This window comes from Myotis nattereri (genome assembly GCF_964212035.1).
Source record: "Myotis nattereri genome assembly, chromosome: 18".
Lineage (NCBI taxonomy): Eukaryota > Metazoa > Chordata > Mammalia > Chiroptera > Vespertilionidae > Myotis > Myotis nattereri.
This window is the reverse complement of record NC_138093.1, coordinates 14,282,558-14,307,284: the sequence shown is the minus strand read 5'-3', so window position 1 is coordinate 14,307,284 and position 24,727 is coordinate 14,282,558. Positions and strand designations below refer to the sequence as shown.

Genomic DNA, 24,727 nt, shown 5'->3' with positions numbered 1-24,727 from the left:
ACATTGATCAGCTGCCTCCTGCACATCTACTGGGGATGTGCCCACAACCCAGGTACATGCCCTTGACCGGAATCGAACCTGGGACCTTTCAGTCCGCAGGCCGACGCTCTATCCACTGAGCCAAACCGGTTTCAGCAAATGGGCATGTTTTAAAGACATAATGCTGGGTCTCCATAGAAGAAATTTTTCTTAAGCAAGTGCTTCAACTTCAGAGCAACATGGTATAATTTTAATTATTTGTAGGAAAATAGTGACTTAAGTATTTCCTTGAGAAGCACTAATCTTTTCCTTGCACTCCATTGGGTAGTCTGAGGCTCTTGGCACCAAAAAGTCAAGTAATCCTATTTGAGGTAGCTCTCTCTTATTCACATTCTCCCCAGGTTGCATAAGATTATTCTGTTCTCATCATATTAGAAGAAACAGAAGAGGCAAAATCAGATGATTTGAGTGCTCTTTATCTTATAAAGTGTTCTAAGATATATTGATTTCATTCTCAAAGCCATAGCCACAGTATTTTTTAATTAACTGGAAGTGTTTGCTTAGCCAGTTTCTCTTTTTAAAAGACCCTTTGAAAAGGTATCTTAGCCCAGTTTGTGTGGCTCAGTGGTTGAGGACACATGCACAGGTTGCTTGCTTAATTGATGTTTCTATCCCTTCCTCTATCTCTAATAAAAAAATCAATAAAACATGTTTTTTAAAAGGTGTCTTAATTAAGTTGCCCTAGATATAAAAAGCAATGAAACATAAAATATCTAGTCTAATGACATTTTTTCTCTAAGAAATTTATGGATGTATAAATAGAATACAGGAATATCTTCTAAATTCCTCTATGGCTAATATTTCTAGTAATATTGGGAATTGCTTTCTTGGTCTGAAAATTTTGTTACCCACTCTTAGAGTCCACAAGCCATTCTGTTTATGGTCCCTCCTACTTTTTATTTTTTTCAGATTATTCCCTTTATCTACCTGCCCTATTTGTTGGAGTAGAGAATTCAGTTCTATTTTATTTTTGTTAATTCTCACCCGAGGATATTTTTCCATTGATTTTTAGAGAGAATAGAAGGGAGGTGGAGAGACATAGAAATATTGATCTGAGAGAGACACATTGATTGGTTGCCTTCTGCAGGTGCCCTGACCTGGGTGGAGATGGAGCCTGCAAACAAGGTACCCTTGACCAGAATGAAACCATGACCCTTCAGACCACGGGCCCACACTCTAACCATTGAGCCAGATTGGCTAGGGATGTCTTAGAGGTGTTTTTTTAAAGGAGGTTGTCTCTTAACTTTTTTTTAAAGAGGTAAGAGTTTTGAGTATTTATTTTTTATATATATTTTTATTGATTTCAGAGAGGAAGGGGGAGAGGGAGAAAGAGAGATATCAATGATGAGAGAGAATCATTGATTGGCTGCCTCCTACATGCCCCCTACTGGGGATAGAGCCTGCAGCCCAGACATGTGCCCTTGACCAGAATGGAACCAGGGACCCTTCAGTCTGCAGGCTGACTATCCAGTGAGCCAAACTAGCTAGGGCTATTGGAGGGGTTTTTGAAGAGCCTTTTTAATCTTCCAAAGTCAAGGTATGAAAGTCTCATTGAACAGGATACATCGACCCTGACCTCAGATGTGATTATCAATCTTAGAAAGCTTTATAGGTAAAAAGGAATGGGAAATTGAAGCTGGATGGCTAAAGGAAGCACCTGAATACTGTCAAGTATCTTGAATTCAAGGGTAAATCATTGTGTTATTCAGAAATATTTAGGGATTTGTCTTTCTGCCCTTCAGATGTCTGAGTTCTGTAATTCTAGCAGCGTTGAGGCAAGGAGTACCATCTCTTTCTTATCAATTTTTGTTTTGTATTTTTAAAAAATATGTTTTATTGATTTCAGAGAGAGGAAGGGAAAGGGAGGGAGGGAGAGAGAGAGAGAGAGAGAGCGAGCGCGAGCGCCAGCGCACAATACTGATGAGAGAGAAACATCAATCAGTTGCTTTCTGCTTGTCCCCTACTGCGGATTAAGCCTGCAACCTGAGCATGTGCCTTGACCTGGAGAATAGAACAAGCAACCTCCTAGTGCATCGGAGGACGTTCAGTCAACTGAGCCACATTGGCAAGGCTGTTGTATTGTTGGGTAAACTTATTTTTTTTACTGAGGTATAACATGCATACAGAAGAAAGTGTTATAAGGGACCTAGATAGTGATACAGAACAGTGGTCACCAACCTTTCGGACCTCACAGACCACCAATGGTCCGCAGACCACCAGTTGGCGACCGCTAATATAGAAGATACCTCCACCCAGAACAGCCGTGGGCAAACTACGGCCCACAGGCCGGATCCGGCCCATTTGAAATGAATAAAACTAAAAAAAAAAAAGACGGTACCCTTTTATGTAATGATGTTTACTTTGAATTTATATTAGTTCACACAAACACTCCATCCATGCTTTTGTTCCGGCCCTCCGGTCCAGTTTAAGAACCCATTGTGGCCCTCGAGTCAAAAAGTTTGCCCACCCCTGACCCAGAAGGTTTTTTCATGTTCCCTCCTAGTCATTATCCTTCCTCACCTCTAAAGGTAACTACTATTCTCATTTCCTCGGATAGTATTCCTCTGTTCTAGGGTTGAAATTGTTGGTGATCATAACCACTGACCTTCTTGTTAGTAAAATCACATTGTTGTTGTTGTTGTTTAATATTGATTCTCAGCTGGGAGGATTTGACCCCCAGAGGACATTTGGCTGTGTATAGGGACATTTTTGGTATTCAGTACTGGGCGGATGTGGTGCTACTGACATCTAGTGTATAAGAAGCCAGAGGCGCTGCTAAGCATTCTACATTGCATAGGACAGCTTCCTGTAACAAAGAATTACCTGGCCCAAAGTGTTAATTGCTAGAACTGAGGTTTAGAAACCTTGTTCTAATAATTAGGGCCTATTGAAGTGATTATGGCAATAAATGATCAGCTGCCTCTTGAGCCGGCAACAAACCACCAGCAACCTGGGCATGTGCCCCAACTGGGAATGGAACCAGCAACCTCTCAGTGCATGGGACCAACCAACTGAGCCACACTGGCCAAGGCAAAGAGTTTGTATTTATGACTTCGGTTGTATTTGGCTTATATTTTCTTTAACCCAAAGGTGTGGAGTGGAGATTGGCAGGGCAAGCCTAGTGAACTGTGCTCTTGAGTTTTTGACTAGAAATGCTCAAATCATCATGATGTAGTGGAACGAGTATGGCCTTTTCAGTCAGCCTCTATTATTGTTAACTGAATGAGTGACTTCATTCAAATTTCTTAATTTCACCAAGTTAATATCCATAATATAAAACAGGAAAAGAATCCTGCCTTCCTGGTTTGTTGTGTGGATTAAATAAATATTTAGTGCATTAAATGCTAAGGATATGTTAGGTTTTTTCTTTTCCTTAAAGAATTTTATATTCTTCAGAGCATTACATCTTGGGTACCATTTACGGTGAAATGTGTTTAAGTTTACACTTTTTCAGTTCACACAATTAAGCACCTTTGATTTTGGGTGATTATGATTTAGCTGAAAAGAACAAGGTTGCTGGCTACCATAGAGTTCTTAATTTTCCAGGATTCTGAAGAGAAGTGCCTGTTGGTTTGAGAGCATCTCTGGTACCTTTGGACTACTAATCAATTTAATATACAGAAGCAGATACAGTAAAACCTCAATATAATGGACTGATTCGGGTAAGGGGGGGTGTCTGTTAAAGCCGAAAGTCCGTTTTATAATAAAGTAGGTTTTCCAAATATGTATGGTAAAAAGTTGACAAGTTAAGTTTACCTGTTTATACTTATGTAGACACGTTTATGTGATTAAAATTAAGTATGTATGAAAAGTCTAATTTCACAAGAAAAGTTTACTATATGTATTACAGTAATTTTAAAATTTATACTGAATAGGTCTAGTAAATGGGTGCATTCACCAGTCACTGCCAGTAAACAAATGCACATGGTTGGGTGTGGCTTAGCACATGTGGGAAGGTTGGCTGGCCATGGCATGTGCTAAAACTACTGCATGCCCGGGTTCGATTCCGGTCAAGGGCATATGCCTATGTTGCAGGCTCAATGCCCAGTAGGGGGCGTGCCGGAGGCAGCCGATCAATGATTCTTTCTCATCATTGATGTTTCTGTCTCTCTCTCCCTCTCCCTTCCTCTCTGAAATCAATTAAAAAAAACACAGAAAACTGCTGCAGACCCTGGCCAGCGTGGCTCAGTGGTTGCGTGTTGACCCATAAACCAGGAAGTCATAATTTGATTCCCAAACGGCACGTGCCTGTGTTGTGGGCTCCATCCCCAATAGAGGGCATGCAGGAGGCAGCCGATAATTGATTCTCATCATTGCTGCTTCTATATCTCCCTTCCTCTCTGAAATCATAAAAGAATATTTTTTTAAAAAACTGCTGCAGAAAGTCACACCATGGGACAACAGAACCAATTATCGATTGAGATGCAGTGTGATGACGTGCTAATCATTCACAGAACATTGTTTACGAGTGGTGACTCTTGGATTTAAATATGTAGACTATAGTTGTAGATAGGTAATATTTTGGTGAAATTACTACAGTGTTTTTTCCAACATTTGGCCTACTCACTAAAATTTGATAATAACAGTGAATTGATAACAAAAAATAAGCTGTTAATTTAATTATAAGCAAATCTTAGTTAAAAGCATTTTAAAAAATTAAGTGTTAATTTGACATACAGGCTGGTATTTTGTCTGTTAAATCCTAAGTTTGTTAAATCGAGGTGCATGAAATTGAGAGTTTACTCTATTGTAGTAAACATAGTGTATGCTTTATCCTATGTAATTATTTGAGAATTAATGCATGCCTAATGGTAATCACTAGTGACAGCATAATTGTATTTAAACCTTTTATATTATCTTAAAGACTGATAAAAATTGACCAGTGTTTAAATGCAGTCAAATGTATTCAGTGGAGTTAAATGGGCATGATCTGTGAATGATTATCTATAATAATGAAAGCACAATATGCTAATGAGACCGGATGTCCTCCCAGACAACTTTCCAGAAGAAGCCAGGGCTGTGAGGGATGCCCAGGTCCCGGGTGCCAGAGGGAAGCTGGTGCCAGCAGCCGGGGGAAGGAAGGCCTACTCTTGCACGAATTTCATGCATTGGGCCTCTAGTTAAAAGATAAACACTCTTCCCTCCCCTGATCAAACATAGAACTAGTGAGCTTCATTTTAAAATTCATAGTTGGTCTCTTGTGGAAATGTTTTGAGTAAGAGGAAAATGGATTATTTTCTTTGCCCCCATATGTTACAGGCATCATTTTCCCCCCATTTATCTCCTAAAATGATAACAGTACCTAGATCTAAAGATCTCTAATGGGCTCCTGTTAAGTACCACTTACTGTGACTGAGGCGGTACATCAACAACTTGCAGCTTACCTTGGTATAGATGTAGCGTTTTCCGTTGTAGTTTGTAAATTATTGAATGCCTTATGCAAGTGGCCAATGCTGTCTATTTCAGATTTAGGTCAGTATTCATTTTCTGAAAATTGAAGTTAGTATTAAATTGCTCAGGAAAGCTTTTATTTACAAATTAATATTTTTGGATAGGATGTTGATTTTTTTTTCTCTATATTCTATAGATTCTAGAAGCTTTAGTTTTTGGAAAAAGCAAGTGTTTGAGAGATTCTGATGGAGTAAGTACAATTGTGATTTGACTTTCAGAGGCCCAAATGAGGCAGTCATTTGGGTGGTATGTTGATAAGAGAGATCAACTGAAAAGTAAGGAAATCTCCCCTGCCCCCTAGTTATTCCTTGTTACTATTTATATAGAACATATTCCCTCAAACAGACAAAGATTGTAGAGTTAAAGTCTCCAGCCAGTAAATCTCGAAACAATTACCACTGCCTTAGCTCTTTGGTTTGCTTGAATTTCTTCCTCACCAGTTTCAGACCCTTCCTAAGTACTTTTGGGAAAGGAAAATGTCTTATAAAGTGATTGGAGACAGTTGCTCTAAAACAGGAAAAGGAAGGTTGATCAGGAGGCTAGGCTCAGATATGTCTACAATCTTGATCTCTCTATAGAATGACGTCTATATATATAAAACCCTAAGCGACGGTTGCGACCTAACGACCGGAACGGCCAGTTGACTGGTTTCTATGAAATGCACTGACCACCAGGGGGCAGATGCTTGACACAGGAGCTGCTGCCTGGTGGTCAGTGTGCTCCCACAGTGGGAGCGCCACTTAGCCAGAATCCAGCTCAGGGCTGGTATGCAGCTGCTGCAGTGGGAGCCTCTCCCGCCTCCATGGCAGCGCTACCAGACTGCAGAGGAGGTGCAGCAGGGCCGGGATGAGTGGCAGCAGAGCTGCGCCCAGCCCCGGCTGGGGCTCCTCCCTAGATGCCTGCCACTTTGGCACTGCTGCATCCCTTAGGGGGATATCAGACTGCTGGGTTTCGGCCCAGTCAACTTGGCCTGCGGGGATTGGGCCAAAACCCTGCAGTCCGACATCCCCCCGAGGGGTCCGGGATTATGAGAGGGCACAGGCCATGCTGAGGGACCCCACCCGTGCACAAATCCATGCACCGGGCCTCTAGTAAGGATATGTGTGGTAAATGATTACAATGGGTAAGGAATATGAAGAGGAAAAAGGTTCTAGATAGGACACAAAAATAAAATAATTTTGTAACCATATCATGGCTGGGCCTAAGCCATTTAAAATTTATTCTTATTTTTAAGTTGCTGTAAATACATACATAAGAAGGACCTAAGCCATTTTTAAAAAATATATATTTTATTGATTTTTTTTATAGAGAGGAAGGGAGAGGGATAGAGAGTTAGAAACATTGATGAGAGAGAAACATCAATTCAGCTGCCTTCTGCACACTCCCTACTGGGGATGTGCCCGCAACCAAGGTATATGCCCTTGACCAGAATCGAACCTGGGACCCTTCAGTCCACAGGCCGACACTCTATCCACTGAGCCAAACCAGTTAGGGCTATAGTGTGCATATACTGTCATGACTACTTCGCTGTGAAAGCTTGCTATAATTTGTATTAGATATGGATTCAACTGCCCTAAGCTGTGTGTGGGACAACTACAGGAAAAAATCTTTAATGAACACATCTACTATCATACCTGGTGTCTGCTCTCTAGCACTAGCAATAAAGGATAAAGAAAGAGAGCTTGGTTGGCAATATGTCTTTTTTTAAATTATTATTTGAGGTATGTTTTGGTATTGATGCAGTCATTTCCTGTCTTGGATGTTGGCTTTGGAAACTAAACAGTTAAAGCATCATGATTTGAGAGGAAACTAGCTCTCACGAATGAAGGCAAAGTTTGGCACTAGGCCAGAATAATTGGGGGCGGGGGTGGGAGGGAGTTAGGGTGGGGAGACTGATTTTTTTTTTTTGTATCACAAATGACTTTAAAAAATTAAGAGATAATTCTATGTCCTGAGGTTATAAACCGGCTACAACTGGTTTTTCTCCCCCCCCCCTCCCCTGCCCCCGCTAGGCATCATGGGTAAAAGTAAGCATCCCCTTGTTTCTTTTGTTTAATATAACAGTACGCCATGTGATTGGCAGGGCAGTGCCCGCTTGGAGAGACTGGGTTTGTGCAGGTCTCTCGAGGGGGCTGGCACGTATGGGGCCACTCTGTGCCGTATGATAGAAAATATAAAGGGAACCTTCCCTCTCTACCCCCTCTAAAAAATACCAAAACCAAAACCCAATCCCATCTCTTATTCCTCTTTTCCTCCTTTTTCTGTAACCCCCCTTTTCTTGTCTCCAGCTTTCCTGGCAGCTAGAGGAGGGAGCAGAAAAATGTATACCTGTAAGTACTTTTAACTGTCTTGCTCCCCCTCCCCCTTTTTTTTCTAAAAGCAAAAACTCAAAATTGTTCTAAATTTCTCACAGCCTTTTCCTATGTGTAGAGATGATATGCCGAGGTTTCTGATGAGAGTGAAGTAATACATACTTTTGCTTTTTAAAATTTGTTGAGGAGTAATTGTTTCTCATAAAAAGCTTTCGGTTTGGATCCTCAACCCTTGTGCTTCATCCTTTTGCTATAATGGTCTCTGGCTTCTAGTTTTCTTTGAGCTAAAGCTATAAGAGGAATATTATGCTAAGGTTTTCTTTTTTAAAAAAAATTTTTCTTTTGTCTGTAGCAATGATGGTTCTAGTTCCCCCTTACCCTCACTACCCACCCCCTCCCTTTTCCATGTGAGCTCCAACCCTGCTCTGTGAATGGAATCAACCAGCTGACTGAGTGCTGGCATCATGCCAGTGGCTGCAAAGCAATGAGAATATGTGCACTCCTGTGTGTATGTGTATACAGAACACAAAGAGAAAGGCCTGCAGTCTAGGAAATCACAGGCTATTATATAAGGAAGTCTGCGTCATCTCTGCTTACTTGGGCTGATGGACAAGGAAAAGGGGAAGGCTTATTAGGGCAAGAAAAAGATCCTTTTGACACACACATACATACACACACTTTTTTACTTGCTGTCTTTAAAAAAAAAAATTTTGTGTTGTAGCAATATGTGAAAGAGAGCTTTTCTGTTCCAGTGGTAGTGACCATGTTCCTAGTGGAAGTAGTAACTCTTGGGAGGTGAAGCAGTTTGTTTTCTATCTCTTCTTCCTGCCCCCATTTAGAGGTATGTTTATTTGAAGTAGAGGGGTGACTAGAAGAGAAATGCCTCCTGGATTTAACAGCTGTAATTTGTTAAGATATTTTTATTTCTCTCCAAACTGGTTTTTTTTTTTTTAATATATTTTATTGATTTTCTTACAGAGAGGAAGGGAGAGGGATAGAGAGTCAGAAACATCAGTGAGAGAGAAACATCGAACAGCTGCCTCCTGCACAGCCCCCACTGGGGATGTGCCCGAAACCAAGGCACACGCCCTATGACCGGAATCGAACCTGGGACCTTTCAGTTCGCAGGCCGACGCTCCATCCACTGAGCCAAACTGGTTAGGCTCCAAACTGTTTTTAATCATTCAGGGTTGCCAAGGGTACAAGGGTGGGTGGGCAACAGGATGCTCTTAAGGAGAAACAAAAGCCAAATAATAGAGAAAAAAATATCTATTAGCTACTTCTTTAAGTTTTCCCCTTTTTCTCTTTTCTTTAAAAATATTGATTGGTTTTGAGAGAGAGACAGAGAGAGAGAAAGAGAGAAATCGATCTTCTGTCCCACTTAGCATTCATTGGCTGATTCTCATATGTGCCCTGAACAGGATCAAACCCACACCTTGGTTGTATCAGGACAGTGCTGCAACCAACCGACCAACTGAGTTATCTGATCAGGGCTTCTTCTTTATTTCTTTTTTTTTCCCTTTCCTTTTTAAATGAATTTTTTGAGGTTACATTGGTTAATAAAATTATATAGGTTTAAGGTGTACAGTTCTATAATACATCATTTGTATATTGTGTGTTCACCACCACAAGTCATGTCTCTTTTCATCACAATTTATCCCCCCCTTTGCCCTCACCTGCCTCCCCACCCCTTCCCTTATTTCTTTTATTTGTTCTATTTAGAATATTATAAAAGTGGCATAATCCCCCCTCTCCACCATCTGTTGCAAAGTTACAGTTGTACAAAAAAAAAAGAAGGAAAAAGAGAGATTTAAGCTTCCAGATATTGCAGGTGACACAATTTTGGGATTCAGTTGGAAAAATGTATCTCTTACTGGTTATTAGAAATCTAATATTCATTCAGAAATTATATTTCAGCTTACCATCAATTTACCATGGTGCCCTTTTTCTTAATTTCTCTATGTGCTTCCTAGGTGTGGTACATAAATGAAGTAACTCTTGTGTTAGGTGGAAATGTGAAATAAAGTATATTAATGAATAACAGAGAGTCATACTGTAACAGTTGTTTTATGAGGGTTTATTTTTGCCCCTGTCTGACCATTCAGAATAATGCAATAATTAGGTATGGAGAGCTTAGCATGGGAGGGAACTTTTGAACTAGTTTATCTTATAATAAGGTTTGTCAGGTTGTAGTCTGGAGGTAGCGCCTTAATTTAATGTTTTGGTTATGAATTTTTGTTCTAGCTACATTTTCACAAGCAACAATCTTTGAATAGATGTATATTTTTCAGTTTTGGTGCAAGTGTTAGGAGGTACTTAATGATGTTATGCTTTTTTTATGGGTTGGCAGATGGATTTACCAGAGTGGCTGGATTGCTTATTCCCTAGACTGCCCCAGATATTTCCCCGCCCTGAGTAGCTGGAGCCTACTCTTTCAAGTTTCCTTTATCAATGAATTAAGGGAGATCATTTTGCAGTCAGATGAATACTAAAAGACCAAACTGTGACAGTTCCGTATACCTGAAACCTAGAAGGCTAGAAGATACAGTCAGAGTTGTGAGATTCGCTGATTCTTAGAAGTAATAATTACCTTTTTGAATTGATATTGTCTTCTTATACTATTATTTGGTAATGCCATGGGCACCATTTTACATGTGTTATATGTGTGGTATTGTCATATCTTACCTTTTATACTGATTTACATTGAATATAAAGGGAAGGGAAGATGTAAGAATTATTTCATTCCTTACCATCTTCTCTTTTTTTTTAATATATTTTTGTTGATTTCAGAGAGGAAGGGAGAGAGAAACATCAGTGATGAGAGAATCATTGATTGGCTGCCTCCCACACTCCCCCTACTGGGAATCGAGCCCCCAGACCAGGGATGTGCCCTTGACCGGAATGGAATCTGGGACCCTTCAGTTCATAGGCCAATGCTCTATCCACTGAGCCAAACCAGCTAGGGCACCATTCTCTCTTAATTTAAGATTCTGTCTGTATGATGCTTGCTTATTGGACTGATAGGTTTCTTTTTTTTTTTTTTTAATATATTTTATTGATTTTTTTACAGAGAGGAAGGGAGAGGGATAGAGAGTTAGAAACATCGATGAGAGAGAAACATCGATCAGCTGCCTCCTGCACACCTCCTACTGGGGATGTGCCCGCAACCAAGGTACATGCCCTTGACCGGAATCGAACCTGGGACTTTGCAGTCCGCAGGCCAACGCTCTATCCACTGAGCCAAACTGGTTTGGCTAGACTGATAGGTTTCAAAGAGGCCCTTTTGCAGCCTTTAACTTTTAACTTTTCTCTTGGTACCTGAAAGCCGATTAGAAGGAATAATCTTATGGTTAGGTAGTTATCATCAGTGAGGCATAAGTTAAGTTAGCACATTCTATTAGTAGATTTTTTTCTCTTTTCCCCCTTTCTGCTTAATTCTCATAGGCCCATTTTACTGTTTAGGGCTATCTGAAGAGTAGTTTTGAAGAATGTATGAAATCTGCCCTTTGACCACCTCTGTTCTCTTTATTCTTTTTTTTTTTTTTAAATATATTTTATTGATTTTTGACAGAGAGGAAGGGAGAGATATAGAGAGTTAGAAACATCGATGAGAGAGAAACATCGATCAGCTGCCTCCTGCACATCTCCTACTGGGGACGTGCCTGCAACCCAGGTACATGCCCTTGACCGGAATCGAACCTGGGACCCTTCAGTCCGCAGGCCGACGCTCCATCCACTGAGCCAAACCGGTTTCGGCTGTTCTCTTTATTCTAATATCACCTGTTTTAAATTATGTCTGGCAGATTTCCTTTGGTATATATCAGAATTATTGTGCTGATTTATATTTTTATAATATATAACATATTAGTATAATAATATATTTGTGCTAACTTATAATGTGACAGTGGGGAAAGGACTGCTTACCTCCTAATCCATTAGTTTTTTAGGCAGCACATCTTAACTTGTCACAGTTAAGCATATGATCCTTGGTGCATATTATTGAATAGTATGTCATCTAAAATAGGCTCTTCCTTCAGAATATGAGCCAAGGTTTGTGTAGTAAACTCGATATAGAAAAGACACTGTAAGAGCAAGTAAATGACAATGGTCTGTTTTAATTTAGAATTACTATCTTATCAGTTTGGATTAAAAAACCAAAGTGACAGTATCCTATATAATAAAAGGTTAATATGCAAATCAACTGGACAGCAGAATAACCCGTCATTATGATGCGCACTGACCACGAGAGGGCAGATGCTCAATGTAGGAGCTACCCCCTGGTGGTCAGTGCACTCTCACAGGGGGAGCACCACTCAGCCAGAAGCTGGGCTCACAGCTGGCGAGTGCAGTGGCAGTGGCAGGAGCCTCTCCTGCCTCTGCGGCAGTCCTATGAATTTCTGACTGCAGGCCTAAGCTGTTAGTTGCACATCCCCCAAGGGCTCCCGGACTGGGAGAGGGCACAGGCTGGCCTGAGGGGACCCCCCCATCCCCCCTCCCCAGCCCAGTGCACGAATTTCGTGCACTGGGCCTCTAGTAGATAATATAGTATGATGACTAAGAACATGGACCTTGTGGTAAGAAAGACCTGTGTTTGAATCAGGCTTAAGCATTTACAGACTGAGATTTTGGAAAGTTACTTATTGTATCTCTTCTGTAAAAGGAGAAATATTTAAATTACTATAGCCCTTTTTGTTTTATTGTTTATTTTTATAATATTTTTATTGGTTTTTAGAGAGAAAGGAAGGGAGAGGGAGAAGGGGAAACATCGATGTGAAAGTAGAACATCGACTGGGTGCCTCCTGCATAACCCCCACTGAGGCTTGCACCTGAAATACAGGCATGTGCCCTGACCAGGAATTGAAACTGCAACCTCTTGGTGCATGGGATGAGTCCCAACCAACTGAGTCACATGGGCCAGGGCTTAAAGCCCCGCCCCCCCCTTTTTAAAAAATATTTTTTATTGATTTTTTTACAGAGAGAAAGGGAGAGGGATAGAGAGTTAGAAACATCGATGAGCGAGAAACATCCATCAGCTGCCTCCTGCACACCCCCTACTGGGGATGTGCCCGCAGCCAAGGTACGTGCCCTTGACTGGAATCGAACCCGGGACCCTTCAGTCCGCAGGCTGACGCTCTATCCACTGAGCCAAATCGGTTAGGGCTTAAAGCCCTTTCTAAGGGCTTAAATGAGATAGTGCCTTTGTAGAGCATTTTAGCACAGTGCCTAGCAAATAATAAGAGCTCACTGAATGTTAGTTATTAGTAATATTCCTTGCTATTGGGTTTGTTTACTACTGTTTTCACTGTTTGTATTAGTTTCTTTTAGCCAATCTGTGGCTACCTCCTTATTTTACTGTGGGCAGATCTTTTGAGTTAGATTTGATTGATTGACGTATAGGTTGAAAGTCTGGAATCAGCAAACTACAGCCACTGCCTGTTTCTGTAAAGTTTTATTGGAACATAGCCACACTCATTTGCTCATAACAGCAGAGTTTAGTAGTTGGCCCACAAAGTCTGAAATATTTACTGTGTGGTTCTTTATAGAAAAGTTTTCCAGACCCCTGGTGTAGATCAAGAGTCTTCTTTTTTTTTTCTTTTTTCTAGAAGAGTGAGCCAGGAAGAAATTCTAGAAATCAAAAGGGAAGTAATTAAAATAGACATTTAAATGGACCAAAAGGAATTAATCATTTCAGATTTGTAGGAATGGAATTGTGTAGCTTTGGGAATAGTAAGAAGAGGGCCCATTATAGCTGATAACAGTTGAGGGAAAGTATTTACGATTTGGAGTTGGTTAGGCAATAATAATGCTTATGTAGTCTCTTAGGAACATTTCATAGTAGTGGGTATTAAAGGGAAATATAAAGAAAGAAGGTTTGCTACCAAGTAGTTTGCATTAAACCTGGAAAATAATATTAATTGGTGGGTTACCTATTAAACAAGTATATTAGAGTATGGAAGCAGTTTCCCATGTGGTCTGTGACTCCTGGGGATTCCCCTAGATCAGGGGTGGGCAAACTTTTTGACTCGAGGGCCACAATGGGTTCTTAAACTGGACCGGAGGGCCGGAACAAAAGCATGGATAGAGTGTTTGTGTGAACTAATATAAATTCAAAGTAAACCTCATTACATAAAAGGGTACGGTCTTTTTTTTTTTTTTTTTTTAGTTTTATTTATTTCAAACGGCTGGATCCGGCCCACGGGCAGTAGTTTGCCCACGGCTGGTCTGACCCCTCTTTTCAGACTAAAGCTCTGTCCCCTGTCAGGCAAAGAACTAAAGAAAAAAGGTATGTGGGGAGGGTAGTGTCAGGTTAATGTGAGTCTATCAACTGAATGACTTGCCTTTCCAGTTACCTTTTGAAAAACTCATGCTTTCCTTTGTGTCTTAGGAATTTGCGTTGCTTTTGCCCTGATAGCCTTTGGCTTTTAACTGAACCATTCCTTCTGTCTCTGCCTTTTTCTGATGCTCCCTTCTTGTGCCTGTGACTATTTGGTGGAACTATATTAGAAAGGTGTCCCTCCCAATCCACCTAGTCAAAATCTGTGAGAATGAGGCCTAGAAAGTTTTATTTAAAAAACAACCGCCCTAGCTGGTTTGACTCAGTGGATAGAGCATCAGCCTGGTGACTGTAGGGTCCTGGGTTTGATTCCAGTCAAGGGCACATGCCCAGGTTGCAGGCTTGATCCCCAGTAGGGGATGTGCCGGAGGCAACCAATCAATGATTCTCTCTCATCATTGATGTTTCTATTTCTCTCTCCCTCTCCTTTCCTCTCTTAAATCAATAAAAATATTTTAAAAATATTAAAAAACAATTCAAAGTAAACATCATTACATAAAAGGGTACGGTCTTTTTTTTTTTTTTTTAGTTTTATTCATTTCAAACGGGCCGGATCCGGCCCGCGGGCCGTAGTTTGCCCACGGCTGCCCTAGATCCTTTCAGAGAGTCTTGTGATCAAAACTATTTCATAATAATACAAAAGCATTTTTGCCTTTTTTCACTGTGTTGACATTTGCGCTGATGATCTAAAATCAATAGTGAGTAAAACTGCTGGTGCCTTAGCATGAATCAAAACAGTAGCACCAAACTATACAAGTAGTCATTGTATTCTTCATTGCCATACATTTAAACCTCAGGAAAAAAATGATCTAGTTTCACTAAGGATGTTCTTTATGAAGCAGTAAGAATGAATTTTATATAATTTTGACCTTTCAGAACATGGCTTTTGAATATTTTGTGTGATAAAATGGGAAATACTCATTATGTACTTCAGCTATATATTGAAACACAATGGTGTCTCAAGGAAAAGTACTGATTGAATTGCAAGCTAACTAGCTGCTTTCTTCATAGAACGCTGTTTTTACTTGAAAGACTAATCTGTGAACTATGGTCTTTAGATTTGGGTATTTGGCAGACATATTCTTTAAAATTTTTAAGGAAAACAACTATTTGTGCCCAGTAATAAAACTTAAATAAAATTAAACCATGAGTTTGACAGCTTCTCAGAACTAACTTTCCCAGTGTGATTAATGGTGATGTTAACAAATGTAATTAAAAAAAAATCTTCATTGTTGAGAGTATTACAGATGTCCTCCCCATCCTAGGCTTTCACCACCCTATTGTCTGTGTCCATAGGTAATGCATATATGCAATAAGATATTTTGTTAATATCTCTCTGCCCCTTACTCTCCTCCCCTCTGAGATTCATCAGTCTGTTTCATGTTTCCATGCCTCTGGTTCTATTTTATTCATCAGTTTATTTTGTTCATTAGATTTCTTGTTCATTTATTTTGATTTTTAGATACAATAATTTATATATATATATATATATATATATATATACTTATTACCATTTTATTGTTAATATTTTTATCTCTTTCTCTTCCTCTTCTTAAAGAATATCCTTCAACATTTCATGTAATACTGGTTTAGTGGTGATGAACTCCTTTAGCTTTTTCTTGTCTGTGAAGCTCTTAATCTGACCTTCAATTCTAAATGATAGCTTTGCTGGGTAATCTTGGTTGTAGGTCCTTGCTACTCATCACTTTGAATATTTTTTGCTACTCCCTTCTGGCCTGCAAAGTTTCTGTTGAGAAATCAGCTTATTGTCATGTGGGCACTCCCTTGGGGTAGTTACCTTGTAGGTAGGTAACTGTTTTTCTCTTGCTGCTTTTAAAATTCTCTTTGTCTTTAACCCTTGGCATTTAAAAAAATGATATATTTCTATTGATTTCAGAGAGGAAGGGGGAGGGAGAGAGAGAAACATCAGTGATTAGATAGAGTCATCTATCGGCTGCCTCCTGCACGTCCCCTTCTGGGGATCAAGCTCGCAACCCGGGCATGTGCCCTTGGCCGGAATTGAATCCAGGACCCTTCAGTCTGCAGGCTGACGCTCTATCCACTGAGTCAAATTGGCTAGGGCTAACCTTTGGCATTTTAATTATGATGTGTCTTGGTGTGGGCCTCTTTGGGTTCCTCTTGTTTGGGACTCTCTGCACATTCTGGACTGTAAGTCTATTTCTTTCACCAAGTAAGAGAAGTTTTCTGTCATTATTTCTTTTTGTTGTTGTTAATCCTCATCCGAGGATATTTTTCCATTGATTTTTAGGGAGAGTGGAAAAGAGGGAAAGACAGAGAGAAACATTGATGTGAGAGAAACACATTGATTGGTTGTCACCTGCTCGAGCCCTGACCAGGGCCCAGGCCAGGGAGGAGCCTGCAACCGAGGTATGTGTCCTTGACCGGAATCGAACCCGGAACCTTTGGTTTGCAGGCTGATGCTCTTTCCACCGAGCCAAACTGGCTAGGGCTGTCATTATTTATCTTGCTCTTTTTCTCCTTCTGGCACCGCCATAATGCGAATGTTGGTACACTTGTTGTCCCAGAGGCTCTTAACACTATCTTCATATTTTTGGATGCTCCCCCCCCCCCCCCTTCTGATTGGGTGTTTTTTGATGCCTCATATTCCAAATCGTTGATTTGATTCTCAGAATCCTCTATTCTACTGTTGACTTCCTGTAAAATTATTTCAGTTAATGTATGCTTAATTTCTGACTGGTCCTTTAACATGTTTTTGATGTTCTCACTAAGATCCTTGCAAGTCTCACTAAGTCCCTTGGAGCGCTCATTAAGATCCTTGAGTTAACCTTATAACCATTTTTTTTGAACTCTGTGTCTGGTAGTTTGCCTGCATCCATTTCATTTAGATTTTCCTCTGGAGATTTTGTCTGATCTTTCATTTGTGATGTGTTTCTTTGTCTCCCCATTTTGGCTGCTTCCCTGTGTTGTTTCTATGTATTAAGTAAGTAGAGCTGCAATGTCTCCTAGAATTCGTAGAGTAGCCTTGTGTATTAGGTGTCCTGTAGGGCCCAGTGGCTCAGCTTCCCCAGTTACTTGAGCTGGGCACTACAGGTGTGATCCTGTGAGGGCTCGTGTGCACAGTCTTGTTGTTAAGCCTTGATTGCTGTTGGCGTCACTGGGAGGAATTGATCTCCAGGCCAATTGGCTGTGAAGACCAGCTGCACCTATACCCCTATGGAGCAGGACTTACTTCAGTGGGGCTTTGGTGTTCACTGAGTCTGCTCCTTGAATATGTTGCTTGTGGATATGTAGAGTTGTAATAATGGCATGGTCTGAAGCTGTCCGCCAGGTGCACTGGCTCTGGGGCCTCCTAGGAGGTGCAAAGTCAGCCACTGTCTGGGGCCAAGTGATCTGCAGATGGTTGCTATTTGTATTGGGCTTGGAAGTGCCCAGACAAGGCCAAGTTGTGAAGCAAGGCAGGCTGGTGCTAGTGCTGGGTCTTGGGCCTCTTATTGATAGGTATAAGGCAAGCTGATGCCAGCTGATGCTTGTTTAAGAGATTTTAGGAAAGCCTGAAGCCTGAGCCAGGACAGGCTATTCATTTGGAAAAGCTGCTACAAACAGCTTGGGGCTGCAAGTTGGGTGGGGTGGGGTCTCAGGGAATCACCAGGATGGAGTGAACAGTGTGAGCCCTGCTGAAGGAAACTCAGATATGGCTGCCAGTCAGCTCTGGGACTGGGGAGGTCCCAACATAGGAACAATGACCCCTGTGAGCACCTCCATCTGGGAGAAAGCCACCACCAAGTTCCTGTCCCATGCCAGACAATCCATTTCCTCCCGGTATGTCTCTGGTTCCCCCCAATGCCGCCACCTAACACTGGAACTCAGAGGGATCGAATCTGAGTAAGTCCCTGTGCCAGCCCTTTAAGAGGGACTGCCTGGGTCTCCAGCAGCTTCTGGGCCACTCAACCACAATCCCTGCTGGTTTTTACAGCCTTAAGTTATGGGACTTTCTCTTCCCAGCTCTGGAACCCTGGGCTAGGGGTCTGGTGTGGGTCTGGGACCCCTTGCTTCTCAACGGAGGCCTCTGCAGTGGAGATATCCCTTCCAATTAAAAACATGCCACACGTGTGTGTCCAACCAGCCCCTTCCATGCCCCCGCTCCTCCTACCAGTCTAAATGTGCTTTCTTCTTTACTTTTGTAGTTGCAGGACTTCCATTCAGCCAGATTTCATGTGGTTCTGAATGATGGTGGTTCTGTATTTTAGTTGTAATTTTGATGTGGTTGTGGAAGGCCGCAAGTACCAGCATTTACCTACACCGCCATCTTGCACAAATGTGATTTTTAAAACTATTGTATAATGAAATATGTCAACATTGAAATCTACATGACTTAGTGGACCAGAATTTTTCAGATGACCAATGCTTGAGATGTAACAAAATAATTTTTGGGTAAAAGATCCATTCAAAGTGTAAGATAGGCCAATGTATTTTAATAATTATAATAATTATAAGGTACCAGATTTCACATTGCAACAAACATTTAGAAACTACTGTGTTGGGTGTTTTTTTTAAATGAGGTAAAATTCGTATAACATATAATTAAACATTTTAAGTTGTGCAATCCAGTGGCATTTAGTATGTTTCACAGTGTTGTGCAACCATCACCTAAATAAATTCCAAAATATTTTCATCACCCCAAAAGGGAACTTGTACACATTAAGCAGTCATTCCCCATTTCTCCATTTCCCAGCACTTGGCAACTACTAACTAAGCTGTTTTTTGTCTTGATGGATTTATCTATCCTGGATAGTTTATCCTGTATAATAAAAGGGCAATATGCAAATAGACCAAACTGCAGAACTGAACAACCAATCAAAGCGTAATATGCTAATGATATGCTAAGGCTGCTCAACAGCTCACTATGACGTACACTGACCACCAGGGAGCAGATGCTCCGACCGGTAGGTTAGCTTGCTATTGGGGTCAGGCCAATCAGGACTGAGTGAGATGGACCCGACACGACCTGGAGCCCTCCCCTGGTCCCTCCCCAGCCTTGATTGTGCACTGGTGGGCTCCCTCAGCCTGGCCTGCACCCTTTCGCAATCTGGGACCCCTTGAGGGATGTCAGAGAACTGGTTTCAGCCTGATCCCGCAGGCCATTCCCCTTGGGAGGGTGCCAGAGGCAGGGCTTATGGCTGGTGAGCGCTGCTGTGATCCTCTCCCGATTGGGACTGGTTGGGCACAAGCCCACAGCAGGCACAGTGGGGCCAGGATGAGCAGGAGCGGCAGGTAGGAGATTGGACTGTGGTTTTGGCCCGATCCCTGCAGGCCACTCAGAGGGATCCCACCTGTGCACATATTTGTGCACCGGGCCTCTAGTCCTCCTATCTAATAATAGAGAAACATGGTAATTAACCATAACTTCGCTACCCTTCCCATTGGCTAATCAGCGAGATATGCAAATTAACTGCCAACCGAGATGGCGGCCGGCAGCCAGGCAGCTGAAGTGAACAGGAGGCTTGCTTGCTCCAGTGATGGAGGAAGCCAAGGTTCCCCGCCTGCTGCTGCCGGCTTCTGAGCTTCAGTCTAAGAAACAATGTTGCAATTATAGAAGGTAAATAAACCCCAGAAACCTGCTTTCAGCCGTCAGAGCTGGAGTGAGCAGGACCGCAACAGCGTTACAATTATAGAACCCAAACAAACAAACCCAGATACCTGCTTTCAGCAGCCGAGGTCTCAGAGCTGGAGCTGAGCCTCAGAGCTAAAGCCGGCTCTCAGCTCCAGTGACAGCCATAGAAGGTAAATAAATCCCAGAATAAAAACAAAAAGAAAAAAAGGAGAGGTTGGGAGCTTCAGTCACCCGCCAGCCTGAAAATGGCCCTCAGCCCCTCACCCAGACTGACCAGGCACCCCAGTGGGGACGCCCACCCTGAAGGGGGTGTGACCAGCTGCAAACAGCCATCATCCCCTCATCCAGGCTGGCCAGGCACCCAAAAGGGACCCCCACCCTGATCCGGGACACCCTTCAGGGAAAACCAGCTGGCTCCCACCTGTGCACCAGGCCTCTATCCTATATAGTAAAAGGGTAATATGCAAACTGACCCTAACAGCAGAAGGACTGGGAATGACTGGTCACTATGACACACACTGACCACCAGGGGGCAGACGCTCAATGCAGGACTGCCCCCTGGTGGTCAGGGTGCTCACACATGGGAGGAGCTCTGTTCAGCCACAAGCCAGGCTGATGGCTGCCAGTACAGTGGTGGTGGTGGGAGCCTCTCCTGCCTCCTCAGCAGCACTAAGGATATCCGACTGCAGCTTAGGTCTGCTCCCTGCTGGCAAGTGGGCATCCCCCAAGGGCTGCTGGGCTGCCAGAGGGATGTCTGATTGCCATCTTAGGCCCAATCCCCCGGGGAACAGGCCTAAGCCAGCAGGTGGTCATCCCCTGAGGGGTCCCAGACTGCGAGAGGGCACAGGCCTGGCTGAGGGGCCCCCCTCCCCCCCTGAGTGCACAAATTTTTGTGCACCGGGCCTCTAGTATAAATATAATTATAGAAGTGTGACCTTTTGTATCTGGCTACTTCCACTTAGCATAATGTTTTTGAGATTCATCCCCGTTGTAGCATGTATCAGTACTTTACTCCTTTTTTTGCCTGAGTAATATTCTACTGTAGGAATACAGCAGTCCTCAAATAACGTTGTGTCATTATTACATTGACAAGAAAAAGAAGAAAAAAAAAGATTTCTGGCCATGGCCACTGTGTGGAGTTTGTATGTTCTCCCTGTCTGCATGCATTTTCTCTGGGCATTCTGGTTTCCTTCCACACCCCAAATAAGTGCATGTTAGGTTAATTGGTGTATCTAAATTATCTCGGTCTGAGTATGGGTGTGAATACTTGCTACAATGGACGGGCATTCTGTCCAGGGTGGTTGGCTCCCTCTTGTGCCCTGAGCTGCAGGAATAAGCTCTGGCCACTCTCAATCCTGAACTGGAATAAGCAGGTTGGAAAATAATTATCTTACTCATTTTTATTAATCTTTAAAAAATATGGATAGCTTATTTATCTCAGTGTTAATATTAGGTCTTAATTTAGAAGTTTGGTAATGTTTTGTGACCAAAGGTATGCTGTAGAAACTTATGTTTATCAATTAGCCTATGGCAAAATTGGTTTCATTATAAAATTGCAGTTTCCTGCTCTGGCTGAGTAGATCAGTTGGTTGGAGTGCCATTCCAGTATGCCAAGGTTGTGGGTTTGATTCCTGGTCAGGGCACATTACAAGAACCAACCAATGAATGCATAAATAAATGGAACAACGAATCCAAGTTTCTCTCTCTCCCTTCCTATCTCTCTCTAAAATCAATAAAAAACATTTTTTTAAAGTTGCAGTTTCGAAGAACTTACTGATGTTGTTAAGTGAGGACTTACTGTATATCACATTTTGCTTATCCATTCATCAGTTGATGGACATTTGGGTTTCTACCTTTTTGGCTATTGTGAATAATGCTACCAGGAACATTTTTGTACAAGTTTTTGTTTGAATACCTGTTTTCAATTCTTTTGGGTATTTATCTATGAATGGAATTCCTGGGTCATATGATAATTCTCTGTTTTTGATTCGAACTTTTTAAGGAACCACCAAACCATTTTCCAAAGCAACTGTACCATTTTACACTCCCACTAGCAATATACTAGGGTTCTACTCTTTCCACAGTCTTGTCATTTTCTTTTTGATAATAGCCATCCTAGTGGGTGTGAATTGCTATCTTATTGTGTGTGTTGTTTTTTTAATATATATTTTTATTGATTTCTAGAGGAAGGGAGAGAGAGGGTTCATAGGTTGATGCTCAACCACTGAGCCACTCTGGCCAGGCCATTGTGGTTTTGATTTGCAGTTCTCTGATGACTAATGACATTGAGCATTTTTCATGTATTTATTGGTCATTAGTATATTGTCTTTGTTTTTTGTTTTTAAATATTTGTATTGATTTCAGAGAGGAAGGGAGAGGGAGAGAGAGAAACATTAATGATGGGAAAGAATTATTGATCTTCTGCTTCCTGCACACACCTACTCAGGATCAAGCCTGCAATCCGGGCATGTGCCCTAACCAAGAATCGAACTGTGACCTCCTGGTTCATAGGTCGACACTCCACCACTGAACAACACCAGCTGGGCCTTTTTTTTGTTTTTAAAAATATGTTTTTATTGATTTTAGACAGAGAGGAAGGGAGAGGGAGAGAGAAACATTAATGATCAGCTGCCTCCTGAGCCGGCAACCCAGGCATGTGCCCTGATTGGAAATCAAACTGGCGACCTTTTTTTTAAAAATAAATATATTTTATTGATTTTTTTACAGAGAGGAAGGGAGAGGAATAGAGAGTTAGAAACATCGATGAGAGAGAAACATCTATCAGCTGCCTCCTGCACACCCCCTATTGGGGATGTGCCCGCAACCAAGGTATATGCCCTTGACTGGAATTGAACATGGGACCTTTCAATCCACAGGCCGACGCTGTATCCACTGAGCCAAACTGGTTAGGGCAAACCGGTGACCTTTTGTTGTATTGGATGACACTCAACCAGCTGATCCGCACCAGCCAGGGCTGCCAGATTTATTTCTAACCTCTGGTTCATAATCTTGCCAGCGATAATCTATATATATATATATATAAAAGCCTAAGAGACTGTTCATCTGGTAGCTATGACGCGCACTCACCACCAAGGGCCAGACACTGAACACACAGGCATGGAAACATGGAACAGACTGATGGATCTCAGAGGGAAGGGGTGGGGAGGGCGGGAAGAGATTAACCAAAGATCTTATATGCATACTAGAGGCCCGGTGCACAGGTTTGTGCACTAGCGGAGTCCCTCGTGGGGATCGGGCTGAAACTGGCAGTCTGACATCCCCTGAGGGATCCTAGAATGTGAGAGGGCGTAGGCCAGGCCAAGGGATGCCACCGATGCACGAATCTGTGCACCGGGTCTCTAGTGTAATAAGCATTTACTTTAGGATCTGATATGTCCCGCATGTTTCTATCTTATGCAGAGATCAGAGTGGTTTCTTTTTGTTCCATGTTATCTAAATCTCTTAATGAGAAGTGATTAATAGAGCTTAGGTATTCACATTGATGCATATTCTTCTCAAGCCCTTATCCATACCCTTTCTATTCCACCAGTTGCTGAATCCAGAGATTGCTACCTGTAGGACTGTGTAGAAGCAACCTCTAAGATGATCCAATAAAATGGTACATTTGGAGATAATTTCATTCTTTTAGCATTTAAGATAAAACCTGTTCTATAACCATTTTGTTTTCCCTTAGGGGCTTTTACCCCCACTTGAAGAATTTGTTTTGCAGTTTGGTTTGTGTGTATGAGAGTTTCTTTAGGGAACTGAAATAGAGAGGTTGCAGAGTTAATTGCTGGAAATGATTGGCTGCAGGAAGCATTAGGTAGTTTGGAAGGAGCTCAGATATCTCATTCGCTCAGCTATCTGATGTGCAGAACAGGACCATTGCTCTGTGATCTTTGCCAAGACCTGGAAGTGCAACTTGCTTCCACTTTGGTGGGAGACAAATGGACATTCATTCAGCTGTACACATTTATAAGTAGAGGTCATGAGCCTACTCATCTCTGAAGCACTGCTGAGATAGAATTTATTTGTATGATTGATTGTCACGTACATGAATTGGCATTAGAGAAACTTCATTAGGTCTACTATGGAATAAATATCTAGCAAGGCTGCTATTTATAACATTCTTCCTTCTCTGATATGACTGATTTAGTGCTTGCTATACAGAGTTATAAACATTTTTTTTTTTAAGAGGGTGGAAAGGAAGGGGAGAAACAGATAGAAACATCCATGTAAGAGACACATCTATTGGTTGCCTCCTGTACCCGTCCCGTCCAGGGCCAGGGATTGAGTCTGCAAACAAGGTAGGTGCCCTTGACTGGAATCGAACCCAGGACTCTTCAGTCCACAAGTTGATGCTCTATCTACTGAGCAAAACTGGCTAAAGCCATGAACATTCTTGAGGGATATTTAGAAGAAATTTTCATGATGCCAAAGACTTTTGTGAGACTTTCCTAAGGTTTGTAGATTCTTGCTGTTTCCCTGCCATGTCCACTTCCCAGCTCTTGTTTCCTCAAAGTACAAAAATATGGTTACCCTCACAGGCCAATAAATTCAGATTTATTAGTCTGATTGTGATAATATACTAGAGACCCGATGCATGAAATTTGTGCAAGAGTAGGCCTTTCCAGCCGTGGCAGCTGCCTGGATCCCTCCCTTGTGGCCAGCCATGGCGGCTGCTTCGGCTGCAGCATCTGGCTTCCGGAAGGACATCCGGTCTAATTAGCATGTTACACTTTTATTATTATAGATGGATATGATAAATACTTGGCTTATATGTGTGCTGCTGTTTTCATATGTGGTACCTGTGGCAGACAATAATTAAGTAAAAGTCTTTACTGATGAAACAGAATGTTATAGGTAACCACCATCAATAAAATGAAGTTGGCATGAGAGTTGAAACCTACTTAACCATCCTTGGTGTGGTGGAAAGGGGGGTGTACTGGGCATTGGAGTTAGACCTAGGTTTTAATCATGACTCTTCTATTTATTCTG

The 24,727-nt window shown here is 41.9% G+C and overlaps 1 protein-coding gene across 2 annotated transcripts in view; it reads left to right on the top strand.

Moving 5' to 3' along the window:
* The window catches only part of GATAD2B (GATA zinc finger domain containing 2B), a 75,506-nt gene that overhangs the window by 19,914 nt on the left and 30,865 nt on the right, over positions 1-24,727 (top strand). Inside the window, exon 1 of one of the 2 annotated variants that reach the window (XM_081112480.1) lies at positions 23,280-23,348. The exons of the other annotated variant lie outside the window; for it this stretch is intronic. The gene's annotated coding sequence lies outside the window, so the exon portion shown is untranslated. Of the gene's footprint in view, positions 1-23,279; positions 23,349-24,727 lie in introns of those variants that run through there. 2 annotated transcript variants of the gene reach the window in all.